Source organism: Zingiber officinale, chromosome 3B (assembly GCF_018446385.1).
Source record: "Zingiber officinale cultivar Zhangliang chromosome 3B, Zo_v1.1, whole genome shotgun sequence".
In the NCBI taxonomy this organism is placed as follows: Eukaryota; Viridiplantae; Streptophyta; class Magnoliopsida; order Zingiberales; family Zingiberaceae; genus Zingiber; species Zingiber officinale.
Genome location: NC_055991.1, coordinates 94,518,114 through 94,530,316, shown reverse-complemented (window position 1 = coordinate 94,530,316; position 12,203 = coordinate 94,518,114). Strand labels below are relative to the sequence as shown.

Below are 12,203 nucleotides of genomic sequence, written 5' to 3'. Positions count from 1 at the left end.
TGAGATTCTCCACTGAGGTCCGAAATTGGGTGGTTTCAATTTCGGCCTCTTGTGTGACGGCAAGAGTGTGAAACTTGTGGAATTGGTTGTGAGTTGGATTGGTTTACATTTTAATTCATTTTGTTATTGTTTTTATAGCTTAGCACAGATTACTTTTATGTTTTGTTATATTTTTATGTAAGTAGTTAGCATTTCTTTCCTTGTTGAAGCTTAGTTTAAGTTTTAGTTGATGCTTGGTTACTTGTTTAGTGTTTAAATTCTAAGCTAGGGTTTACATCTTGCTTTAGATCAGATTTAATTGTGTTTTTCTATTTTATCTTTAGTTTAAGTGTGTGTCGATGGTTTAATCACAACGTAGAGTGACAATACGTTGAGGTTTGATCATTGGTACATAGTTAGGTTTCACTCTTGCTTTAGATTAATTTCTTAATTGCTGTGTTTTTCCTCTGTTAGATTTAGATTTAAAGCTTTTAAATCCCCCCAACTCCATTTTTATATCGAAAACCCCAAAAATAGGAATAAAAGACAATCCTAAATTACACATCATACCGTTGGTTCCTCGGATCGATCCTTGGCTCGTTACTACAACATTATTGTTTAATTAAGGGGTTCAGTGAATATAGACAATTGTTAATTTGATAAGCTTATTTGTGACATTTAATATAGATTTTAGGCTTTATCAGGGACCAGCAACTGGAACTCTCTCCTGACAGCATCAACCTGAAAAATAACAACAATGGAGGTGGGGTGAGTCCAACACTCAGCAGGTACAACTGATATGCAAAGTAGGGAAATAACATCTAGCACTAATCATGCGTACAGTCTCCTGATATAAAGGATGAAATGCAACTGAAGTAAACAGGAGAAAAACTGTACTAACCAGGACCTGGGTATAAGGACAAACAGTCCGAGTGGCATAGAAATCCTGTATGCATGTCAAACATAGGCATCCAAACAATATACAGCATATAAATGCAGCAAGCACAAACACGAGCAATAAATGCATCATGCATATGATGTCAATGATGCGTCCTGGTCACCCCTGACGCCAGTCGATCATCTCACACACAATAGTGAGGCCGTGTGGGTAGGGCTGTGACAGTCGTCACTGCTCCCGATGAGTGACCGAGTGGACGGAATGTCGAGTACACCTATCCTCCTACCCCAAATCATAAATGGGGGAGCGCAATGCTCAACTCCCGGTACACGATGACGGGAGGAATCCCCGCCGGCTCACACGTTGCATCACGCTACCGAGCGGACCAACGGAGCCAAACAAAGTCCTGCTGCAACACACTGCCCGAATCGACCACTAACCCATGAGTGGTGTGTGCAGATCCTGGCCATGTGCTCAACAATAATGGAGCGGACTATCGCACAGCATGCAATCATGCAAATGGTGCATGGCACTAACCACAAAATATCCTGAACTAATCCATATATATATAAAAGTGCATTATAGGTCAACGAATCAAATCAAAGGTACACTGAAGGTATAAAACCTAGGTCCTGAACATGGTGAAACATGGTATATCACTACCTCTATAAGCATGTATCAACAGGTAAGGAATACACGAGATGCAAAACAAGCAATCAACCAATCATGTAACAAGTATCGGGTAGTGATTAACCGAAACAAATAAGAGAACATAATTATTGCTACTTGTTAAATTCACTACTATGCATATCAAAGACATAAAGTCAAAAGTACCCGCCTCCAATAAGAAAGGTCCAATCGGTCTTAATCTGACGTCGAGATACTCGTCTCGCATTAAAATCCTGTGTCAAACAATATACTTTTATTTAGCTAAAATCCAACTGTATAGCTAAATAAAATCCTTAAAAAATAATTTAGGGCTAGTTACCAAATCCCCAATCCACTATTAGATCAATAATTCAAACTTAATTCCATTACACATAACAATTATAAGATCCAAATCTAGATAACCCAATAAATCTACACAAACCTAATGATCAAATAATTATCAATTTGATTAACAATCCATCATAACAAATCATATGATACTAATCCCATAATCCTATAAATGATCATGTGACCTTCTATCTCAACCAATCAATAAGATTTCCCTCATAAATCAATTACCTCATAAGAATCAATCACTTACTTAATTTTCAACATATCATGAATCCACTCACATAATTCCTCCAATAACTTAATCAATCCTCTAAACAACAATTCGCCATTTTAAACCTAGCAATAACTTCAACCTTAAAACTCACCAAATCTGATGATAAATTATTGACGCCTCGTAATCAGAGTGTAACCCACGGCTGGAAATCACCGGTGTGTCCCCTGCTGCTGGAATTCAAGATCACCTTCACAGAACAACAAACAATTGGATACAACCTCTCCCTGGAATTATTCAGATCAAAATAGATCAAAACTCAACACACAATCTATCACCAATTAAGTTCAAGAAACAATCTACTCATATTACCTCCTTCTCTTCAATCCCGTAACCCCAATCAACAGCAAGGAACTCCAAGATCCGATTCATTTACCAAACTAGAACTGGAAAAGGATCACCACATGATGAACTAATAATTTACCGAATCAACAAAGGTAGCGCACCTACCTCCCAAACCACCGGCAACCAGAGGAAAAGAAATGAAATCGGCAACAGTGCTAGGGCACGAATCGAAGAAAAATCCAGAGAAGTGGTGGGTGTTGGCTGTAGCAATCGGCCCAAAGTTCGCTGTGGTGGCTCTGTGCCGGCACGAAGGAAACCCTCCGGATCGGAAGAGGGTAGAGAGGAAGCGACGACGCTATAGGGCAGAGACACGAGGCTCTCGGCTGCTGTGAAGACGACGGTGGCGGCATCAGCTCTAGGGCACGACACTGTGAGGAGAATCCTCGGCGATAGTTGGCTGCTCAAGCAAGGAACAAGGCAGCAGTCGACGCGCTGCAGATCTAGGGCACAGCGGCGTCGGTTGTGGTGGCCGGCCCAATGAAGAAGACGAAGAGAAGAGTCGGGCGGAGGCAAGACTTTGGTATCACCGAAGATAAAGGAAAAGAGGGGGAAGGAAACCACCACGGCGCCGGTTAGGGCACGGGAGGAGAAGAGAAGGCGCGCGGTGAGAGGAAGAAGGAAACGACGTTGGGGAGAAAGAAAAGAAAAGGAAAATAATAAAAATTAAATAAACTTTTCCTCTCTTAAATGGGGTAGCCCAAACAGGCTTTTTCCGAGCCCTATTTTTATCCTTGTAAACTCATTCATACGAGCTCTGAAAAATTCCCAGAAAATTTCTAAAAATTCCAGAAAATTCCCTTATCATTATTCGCCACTTTCCGGTATTTTACATTCTTCCCCACTAATAAAAATTTGGTCCCCAAATTTTGTTATCTACCATCAGCAAATACTAACAACAGGCAAAGTATAAATGCTGAAGGGTAAATTAAATCATATACCTCAAGTATAAAGATGGGGATATCGAGCTCGGATCGTATCCTCGAGCTCCCAAGTAGCCTCCTCATCCGAATGATGCTGCCATCCGACTTTAACCAGTCGGACAGTCTTGTTCCGCAACTGACGCTCTTTCCGGACCAGTATCCGTACCGGAACCTCTTCATAGGTGACGTCAGGCTGAACTGGAACTGAGATATCTATCAGTACATGCATCGGGTCGGGTACGTATCTCCTCAACATAAATACGTAGAACACATCGTACACGCCTACCAAGGACGGTGGTAGTGCTAGTCGGTAAGCTACCGCTCTGATCCTCTCCAAGATCTCGAAAGGGCCAATGTACCGCGGTGCTAGCTTACCTCTGAGGCTAAATCTCTTCACCCCTTTCGTGGGTGAAACTCGCAGAAATACATGGTCGCCAACAGAGAACTCTAAAGGTCTGCGTCTCCGATCAGCGTAACTCTTCTGGCGGTCCTGCGCCTCTGACATCCTCCATCTGATAGTACGGACCAACTCTGCCTTCCTGCTGAACTCTATGAGGTCCCAACAACTGGCCTCTCCAACCCCATCCTAGAGGACGAGTGTCCGACAAGGCCTACCATACAACGCCTCAAACGGTGCCATCTGGATAGCCGAATGAAAGCTATTGTTGTAGGCAAACTCTACAAACGGCAGATGGTCCTCCCAACTGCCTCCGAAATCCATAACACATGACCTCAGTAGATCCTCTAAATTCTGAATGGTCCGCTCTGACTGTCCATCTGTCTGTGGATGGAAAGCTGTACTAAATCGGAGCTGTGTGCCCAAGGCCTGCTGCAGACTCTGCCAGAAACGAGACGTGAACCGTGGATCTCTATCCGAAATGATACTCAACGGAACACCATGTAGTCTGATGATCTCCCGGTAATACAGATCTGCCAATCGATCCAGGGAATCAGTCCTCCGAATCGCCAAGAAGTGCGCGGATTTGGTTAATCGATCAACGATTTCCCAAATCGCGTCATGAACTCGTCGTGTCCTCGGCAAACCCACCACAAAGTTCATGGTAATGTGTTCCCATTTCCACTCGGAAATAGGAATCCGCTGAAGTAATCCGACAGGTCTCTAGTGTTCAGCCTTCGCCTACTGACAAACAAGACATCTAGCTACAAAATCCGCAATGTCTTTCATCATTCCGTTCCACCAATAGGAAAGCCTCAAACCTCGATACATACGGGTCCCGCCTGGATGGATCGCAAATCAAGAACGATGAGTTTCCTGAAGTAGCTCCTGTAAGACCGGATGAGACTGAGGTACGCATAATCCGCCTCGGAAGTATATAATACCCTCCTCGTCTCGTGTGAACTCGGTCTGCTGCCCGGAAGCTGTCTGGCTGCAAATAAACTACAAATACTGATCAGTAGCCTAGGGCTCTCGTATCCTCGTCCTGATCAACGACTGAGCAACCATGGTAACAAGAATACCCTGCTCTGTCTGTCCCTGCTCCTCAAGGTCTAACTCGGAGAAACCCTGAATCAAGTCTGTGACCACAACTCGGTGACAAGCTAAAGTCCCTCTGGACTTCCGGCTAAGTGCATCAGAAACCACATTAGCTTTTCCTGGGTGATAGCTAATGGTACAATTATAATCCTTCAAGAACTCCATCAATCTCCTCTGTCGAAGATAAATTTCTTTCTGAGTGAACAGATATTTGAGACTCTGATGGTCAGTGAGAATCTCAATGTACTACCATACAGGTAATGCCGCCAAATCTTCAGGGCAAAAATAATAGCGGCCAACTCCAGATCATAAACTGGGCATTTCTTCTCATGCTCCTTCAACTATCGAGAAGCATATGAGAATACTCTACCGTGCTGCATCAGAACGGCGCTCAAACCCTGAATAGATGCGTCGGTATAGAGCACAAATCCGTCCTCTCCAAAAGGTAAAACCAAAACTGGAGCCGACACTAATATCCGCTTCAGCTCCTGAAAGCTAGTCTCGCAATCCTTGGACCACATGAACTTCACGCCTTTCCTGGTAAGGCGTGTCAGTGGCATAACAATCCGAGAGAAACCCTCAACGTATCTCCGGAAATATCGAGCCACACAAAGGAAGTTGCGAGCCTCTTTTATAGACTCCGTCTACTCCCAACGGTAACAACCTCAATCTCCTGTGGAACCACGGTATACTCCTACTGGTGACCGTGTGTCTCAAACATCTCACAGAAGACAACCAAAATACGCACTACTGATCTTCACATCTAGACGTTTCCATCGAAACATCTCTAGAACTATGCAAAGATGATGTGCGTGACTCACCGTGGATCTGAAATAGATCACAACATCGTCTTCAAGACAATGGAAACCGATCCAAACATCCTGGAAATACCAAAATCATCAGGTCTCTGAAAACATCTAAGGCTTCCCAAATCCTAATGATAAAATCATGACACATAATGTCCGTATCACAGACATTTCTAACCATTAGATCCCTGACAATAAGTCTGAAATATAATCACCAACAATACAAATCACCAAAGAATAGATCTACCAGTGTGAGAGCAACGCTCCATCACAAGAAATACCACATATGTGGGAGCAACGCTCTACCACAAACAATCCGTAATATGTGGGAGCAACGCTCCATCACAACAATCCAAAATATGTAAGAGAAATGCTCTATCACAAACCAACAATAATATGTGGGAGCTCCGCTCCACCACAAACGATCCTTAAGTGTCCAAGGCACCTAACTATCCAACTAGAGGCTGCACGAGATCACTTAACCACATATCACTGTGGGCAGCCAAAGGTATAACAATCCAGCAATCAAATCAAACTCATCGTCAAATCTATCAACATCGTAGTGAGTCACCCACTGATAAGAATATGGGTTGACAGGGTAATCCAACAAATGACATAATGCAGACACTCCACATCCTACATTCAACATAAGTAGAATTATCATGCTGCTACCAACAATACACCTGGCACACTTGCTCACACAACATATGTATGATCGACATAATCCTCCAATTTGTACACACCACACCTACTCACAACATAGGTATAATTCATCGTGATACCTCCAACAATGCATACCGAACCCGTGTGCATATATCAACATAGGTATAATCAACAATACACCTCAACAACACTCACATTACATATATACATCTATGCCAAGAGTATAATCAACGTAATACTTCCAACAAATCATAACCGACACGAGTATACTCTCAGAACAATCATATAATAAACAAGATACCTCAAATATTACACCGAACACATCTGCACATATCACAACTCAGATTAAATCGATAAGATACATCCAATAAAACACTCAAACATATGTGTACATTTCACAATATAGTTTTAATTGACAAATACCTCCAATAAATAATCAGACATGTATGTATAACCACTCGGGTATAATCTACTAGAAATCCATAATAATCATATGTATAAATGTGTACGACCCAAAAGATAAAGTCAGAATTCAAGAACATCAAGACACTCTCATTTTTATCCTCAAAAATGTCAGCCCACATAATATCAGATGAATAAGTCTCTACTCCCCATGAGAGCAAGTTAACATTCAAAACATCAAATCATTATTTATCCACATAGTCCAATATCAGAGGAAGCAAATATCAATTTTATCATCCTGTTACCTAACCACAACTAACCAGATTTATTAAAATTCATAGGCACACTCAACCGTAAACTCTCTAGCACCCGATCTATATCTGATCACCAACTATAATCATCAAACCTGTGAATATCATACATGACACTCACTATGTCACCATCAATGACAACCCAAATAATAGATCATCAAAATAATTATCCACTAATAGATCATCAAAACAAATATCTAGTAATAGATCATCAGACAACCACATAACATTTACTCTCATAAATCATTAGAAATCAACACATCACAATATCTGATCTCACAATATCCCTCAACCTCAAACCATTCTCAATAATGATCAAACATGATAACTCCCCAATGACCAATTTTTTATCGTATCGGGTACCCAAATATCCAAAAGATATGAGTATAAAAACTCTACTGGCTAAGTCAACAGGAATATGTATGTATCATCCATTAGCCAGCTAACAATAGCAGAGGTTGGTATGTGCCTCCATCTCCTACTAGTAGTAACAGAAGCTAAAACTACTGATGGTATGATATGAAAAATCACCAGAGACTATAATCCTTGATCTCTATTAAGGTCAACCATGCTCAATGGCTAACCCATCGCATGTAATATGTGTTACAACAACCAGACAGGTACTAAATAAAGAATGTTAATACATGTCATAAACTATAAAATTAAACATCATACCTATATGCTATCTGGAGATGTTCTATCGTTGTCCAGTCCCCAACTTCTAACCTCAAAATTTCGAACATGAAAATCACCGGAAATCCATATAAATCCGAAACGGAAATCCATAACATATACATAATGGAAAATCCGTGCAATCCAAAATAACTACCTAGTTTGACTCGCAAACTTGGGCTAACCCAAATATCCAGAATACCAAAAGCAGGTGACATAACCCGCTCTGATACCAATAAATTGGTATCAGTTAAATCTCAAAAATCCGTAACACGAAAAACAACAAGTATCGCCAAACTTGGCTCTCTGATACCAAATAAATTGGTATCAGGTTATCCCAAATATCCAAAATACGAAAACAAAGGATTGTAAAACTTAAGCTCTGATACCACTAAATTGTCACGCCCCTGAGGAGTCCCTGCCCGAAGAAATTTCAGCAGCATCTCCCCTGGGACGACGGACAATCTGAAACAATCTACATATCCATATACCTCAGCCACATGCGGTTGAAATAATAACAGTAAATAAACAATCACCCACACAGTTTAATAGTAGACAAACAGAGCAGTAATAAGATGACTCGAAAACAACCCTACTCCACTACACCCATAAAGCTCAAATCCGATTTTTCCTACTCCACTACACTCATAAAATACAAATCCGACAAACTCACCTCTTCTGCCATCCAGGAAGGTATGTAATAAAACATATCGAATAAAAATCCATCGACAAATACAATCCATACATTATCCAAGTATCAAAATAAATCAATTCTAAACATAGTCTAATAAGAAGAAAAACTAAAAGGGTCAATAAATCCTCGTGGTCTGCAGGGGACCAGCAACTGGAACTCTCTCCTGACAGCATCAACCTGAAAAATAACAACAATGGAGGCGAGGTGAGTCCAACACTCAGCAGGTACAACTGATATGCAAAGTAGGGAAATAACATCTAGCACTAATCATGCGTACAATCTCCTGATATAAAGGATGAAATGCAACTGAAGTAAACAGGAGAAAAACTGTACTAACCAGGACCTGGGTATAAGGACAAACAGTCTGAGTGGCATAGAAATCCTGTATGCATGTCAAACATAGGTGTCCAAACAATATACAGCATATAAATGCAGCAAGCACAAGCACAAGTAATAAATGCATCATGCATATGATGCCAATGATGTGTCCTGGTCACCCCTGATGCCAGTCGATCATCTCACACACAATAGTGAGGCCGAGTGGGTAGGGCTATGACAACCGTGCACTCTATCGTCACTGCTCCTGATGAGTGACCGAGTGGACGGAATGCTGTCAGAGTACACCTATCCTCCTACCCCAAATCATAAATGGGGGAGCGCAATGCTCTCAACTCCCGGTACACGATGACGAGGAGGAATCCCTGCCGGCTAACACGTTGCTTCACGCTACCCATGAGCGGACCAACGGAGCCAAATAAAGTCCTTGCTGCAACACACACTGCCTGAATCGACCACGAACCCATGAGTGGTGGTGTGTGCAGATCCATGTAACTGCCGATGTGCTCAACAATAATGGAGCGGACTATCGCACAGCATGCAATCATGCAAATGGTGGATGGCACTAACCACAAAATATCCTGAACTAATCCATATATATATAAAAGTGCATCATAGGTCAACGAATCAAATCAAAGGTACACTGAAGGTATAAAACCTAGGTCCTGAACATGGTGAAACATGGTATATCACTACCCCTATAAGCATGTATCAACAGGTAAGGAATACATGAGATGCAAAACAAGCAATCAACCAATCATGTAACAGGTATCGGGTAGTGATTAACCGAAACAAATAAGAGAACATAATTATTGCTACTTGTTAAATTCACTACTATGTATATCAAAGACATAAATTCAAAAGTACCCGCCTCCAATAAGAAAGGTCCAATCGGTCTCAATCCGACATCGAGATACTCGTCTCGCACTAAAATCCTGTGTCAAACAATATACTTTTATTTAGCTAAAATCCAACTGTATAGCTAAATAAAATCCTTAAAAAATAATTTAGGACTAGTTACCAAATCCCCAATCCACTATTAGATCAATAATTCAAACTTAATTCCATTGCATATAACAATTATAAGATCCAAATCCAGATAACCAAATAAATCTACACAAACCTAATGATCAAATAATTATCAATTTGATTAACAATCCATCATAACAAATCATATGATACTAATCCCATAATCCTATAAATGATCATGTGACCTTCTATCTCAACCAATCAATAAGATTTCCCTCATAAATCAATTACCTCATAAGAATCAATCACTTACTTAATTTTCAACATATCATGAAATCACTCACATAATTCCTCCAATAACTTAATCAATCCTCTAAACAACAATTCGCCATTTTAAACCTACAATAACTTCAACCTTAAAACTCACCAAATCTGATGATAAATTATTGACGCCTCGTAATCAGAGTGTAACCCACGGCTGGAAATCACCGGTGTGTCCCCTGCTGCTGGAATTCAAGATCACCTTTACAGAACAACAAACAATTGGATACAACCTCTCCATGGAATTATTCAGATCAAAAGAGATCAAAACTCAACACACAATCTATCACCAATTAAGTTCAAGAAACAATCTACTCATATAACCTCCTTCTCTTCAATCCCGTAACCCCAATCAACAGCAAGGAACTCCAAGATCCGATTCATTTCCCAAACTAGAACTGGAAAAGGATCACCACATGATGAACTAATAATTTACCGAATCAACAAAGGTAGCGCACCTACCTCCCAAACCACCGGCAACCAGAGGAAAAGAAATGAAATCGGCAACAGTGCTAGGGCATGAATCGAAGAAAAATCCAGAGAAGTTGTGGGTGTTGGCTGTAGCAATCGGCCCAAAGTTCGCTGTGGTGGCTCTGTGCCGGCACGAAGGAAACCCTCCGGATTGGAAGAGGGTAGAGAGGAAGCGACGACGCTATAGGACAGAGACACGAGGCTCTCGGCTGCTGTGAAGACGGCGGTGGTGGCATCAGCTCTAGGGCACGGAATACTTGCCGATAGCTGGCTCTCGGGAAGGAACAAGGTGGCGGTAGACTGAGATCTCTGCGTCGGTTGTGGTGGCCGGCCCAATGAAGAAGACGAAGAGAAGAGTCGAGCAGAGGCAAGACTTTGGTATCACCGAAGATAAAGGAAAAGAGGGGGAAGGAAACCACCACGGCGCCGGTTAGGGCACGGGAGGAGAAGAGAAGGCGCGCAGTGAGAGGAAGAAGGAAACGGCGTTGGGGAGAAAGAAAAGAAAAGGAAAAGAATCAAAATTAAATAAACTTTTCCTCTCTTAAATGGGGTAGCCCAAACAGGCTTTTTCCGAGCCCCGTTTTTATCTCCGTAACCTCGTTCATACGAGCTCTGAAAAATTCCCAGAAAATTTCTAAAAATTCCCTTATCATTATTCACCACTTTCCGGTATTTTACAAAAACTCTGTCTCGAAGTCAACCCAGCTCATCTGGTTGATTGCTCTCTTACTCTTAACTCGCTCCCACCACATACAAGCATCTCCAGATAGACAGAAAGAGGCACACTTAACCTTCTCGACTTCTGGCCAGTTAAGAAGCTCCATTGTGCTCTCAAGTGTCTTGAACCAAGCCTGGGCATCCCAGGGTCAGTCGTGCCTGAGAAACTTTCTGGCTTCCGCTTCAGCCACTGTATCAGGGATGCTTCTTGTCTTCTAGGTGTTGTTGCGACTTCCAGGGCAGCTGATGGGACTTCAGTCACCACTAGGGTCTCCACATTGATGGTTAGGGGGAGTGGGAGGAACTGGCTGTTGATTGGTCATCAAGTTGGCAATCACTTGTTGCTGCTCTACTACTTGTCTCTGGAGTTGGGCAACAACTTCAGAGAGATTGGGCTCAGTTGATCTAAACTCTTCGTTCTCCTGATCTTGGTTCTCAGTACGAACGGTACGGGGATGTCCTCTTCTTGACATCTAGTTATACAGAGAAAAAGACTTGGTATCTTCTCTACCCTTTCTAAACATACATATTTGTATATGAATAAAGAAAATAGCAAAAACTCTTATCTGATTTAAGCACTTATAAATAATTACTCTATACTGCAAATAATAATAAAGGAAAGCAATAAAGAAAGAACTTAAATACTTTCTTACTTGAAGACGGCAAGACTGATGCTGATGTGTATATGATGCTAGAGAATGGGAACTGCTCTGATACCAACTGTAACAACCACCCTTCTTACTACTACTCTCTAAGGGTGACCGTTACCTAACTACTACTCTCTAACTCACTAGTGTCACTTATGCTATTATTAGCGACACTTAGATTTATCACGGCTCTAGAGGAATTCCTACCGAAAAATTTCGGCAGAGTCTCCCCTGTACCGGTGACCAAATCAACAATACAAACACTATATACACAGCTACAGGGGCTG

At 41.6% G+C, this 12,203-nt stretch overlaps 2 long non-coding RNA genes across 3 annotated transcripts; both read right to left on the bottom strand.

Moving 5' to 3' along the window:
- Positions 1–1,718: 1,718 nt before the first annotated feature.
- On the bottom strand, positions 1,719–3,112 carry LOC121968451. Of its 2 annotated transcripts, none has more exons than XR_006108150.1 (4): positions 2,598–3,112; positions 2,460–2,533; positions 2,242–2,374; positions 1,719–1,779 (listed from the first exon to the last, which is right to left on the bottom strand). It is a non-coding gene; the product is annotated as an uncharacterized LOC121968451 (long non-coding RNA). The 2 variants fall into 2 exon arrangements; XR_006108149.1 differs by having other exon boundaries at positions 2,242–2,337.
- A 7,074-nt stretch (positions 3,113–10,186) lies between these two features.
- Positions 10,187–10,592, bottom strand: LOC121968450. The gene is made up of 3 exons (XR_006108148.1): positions 10,544–10,592; positions 10,406–10,479; positions 10,187–10,283 (listed from the first exon to the last, which is right to left on the bottom strand). It is a non-coding gene; the product is annotated as an uncharacterized LOC121968450 (long non-coding RNA).
- Positions 10,593–12,203: the final 1,611 nt, after the last annotated feature.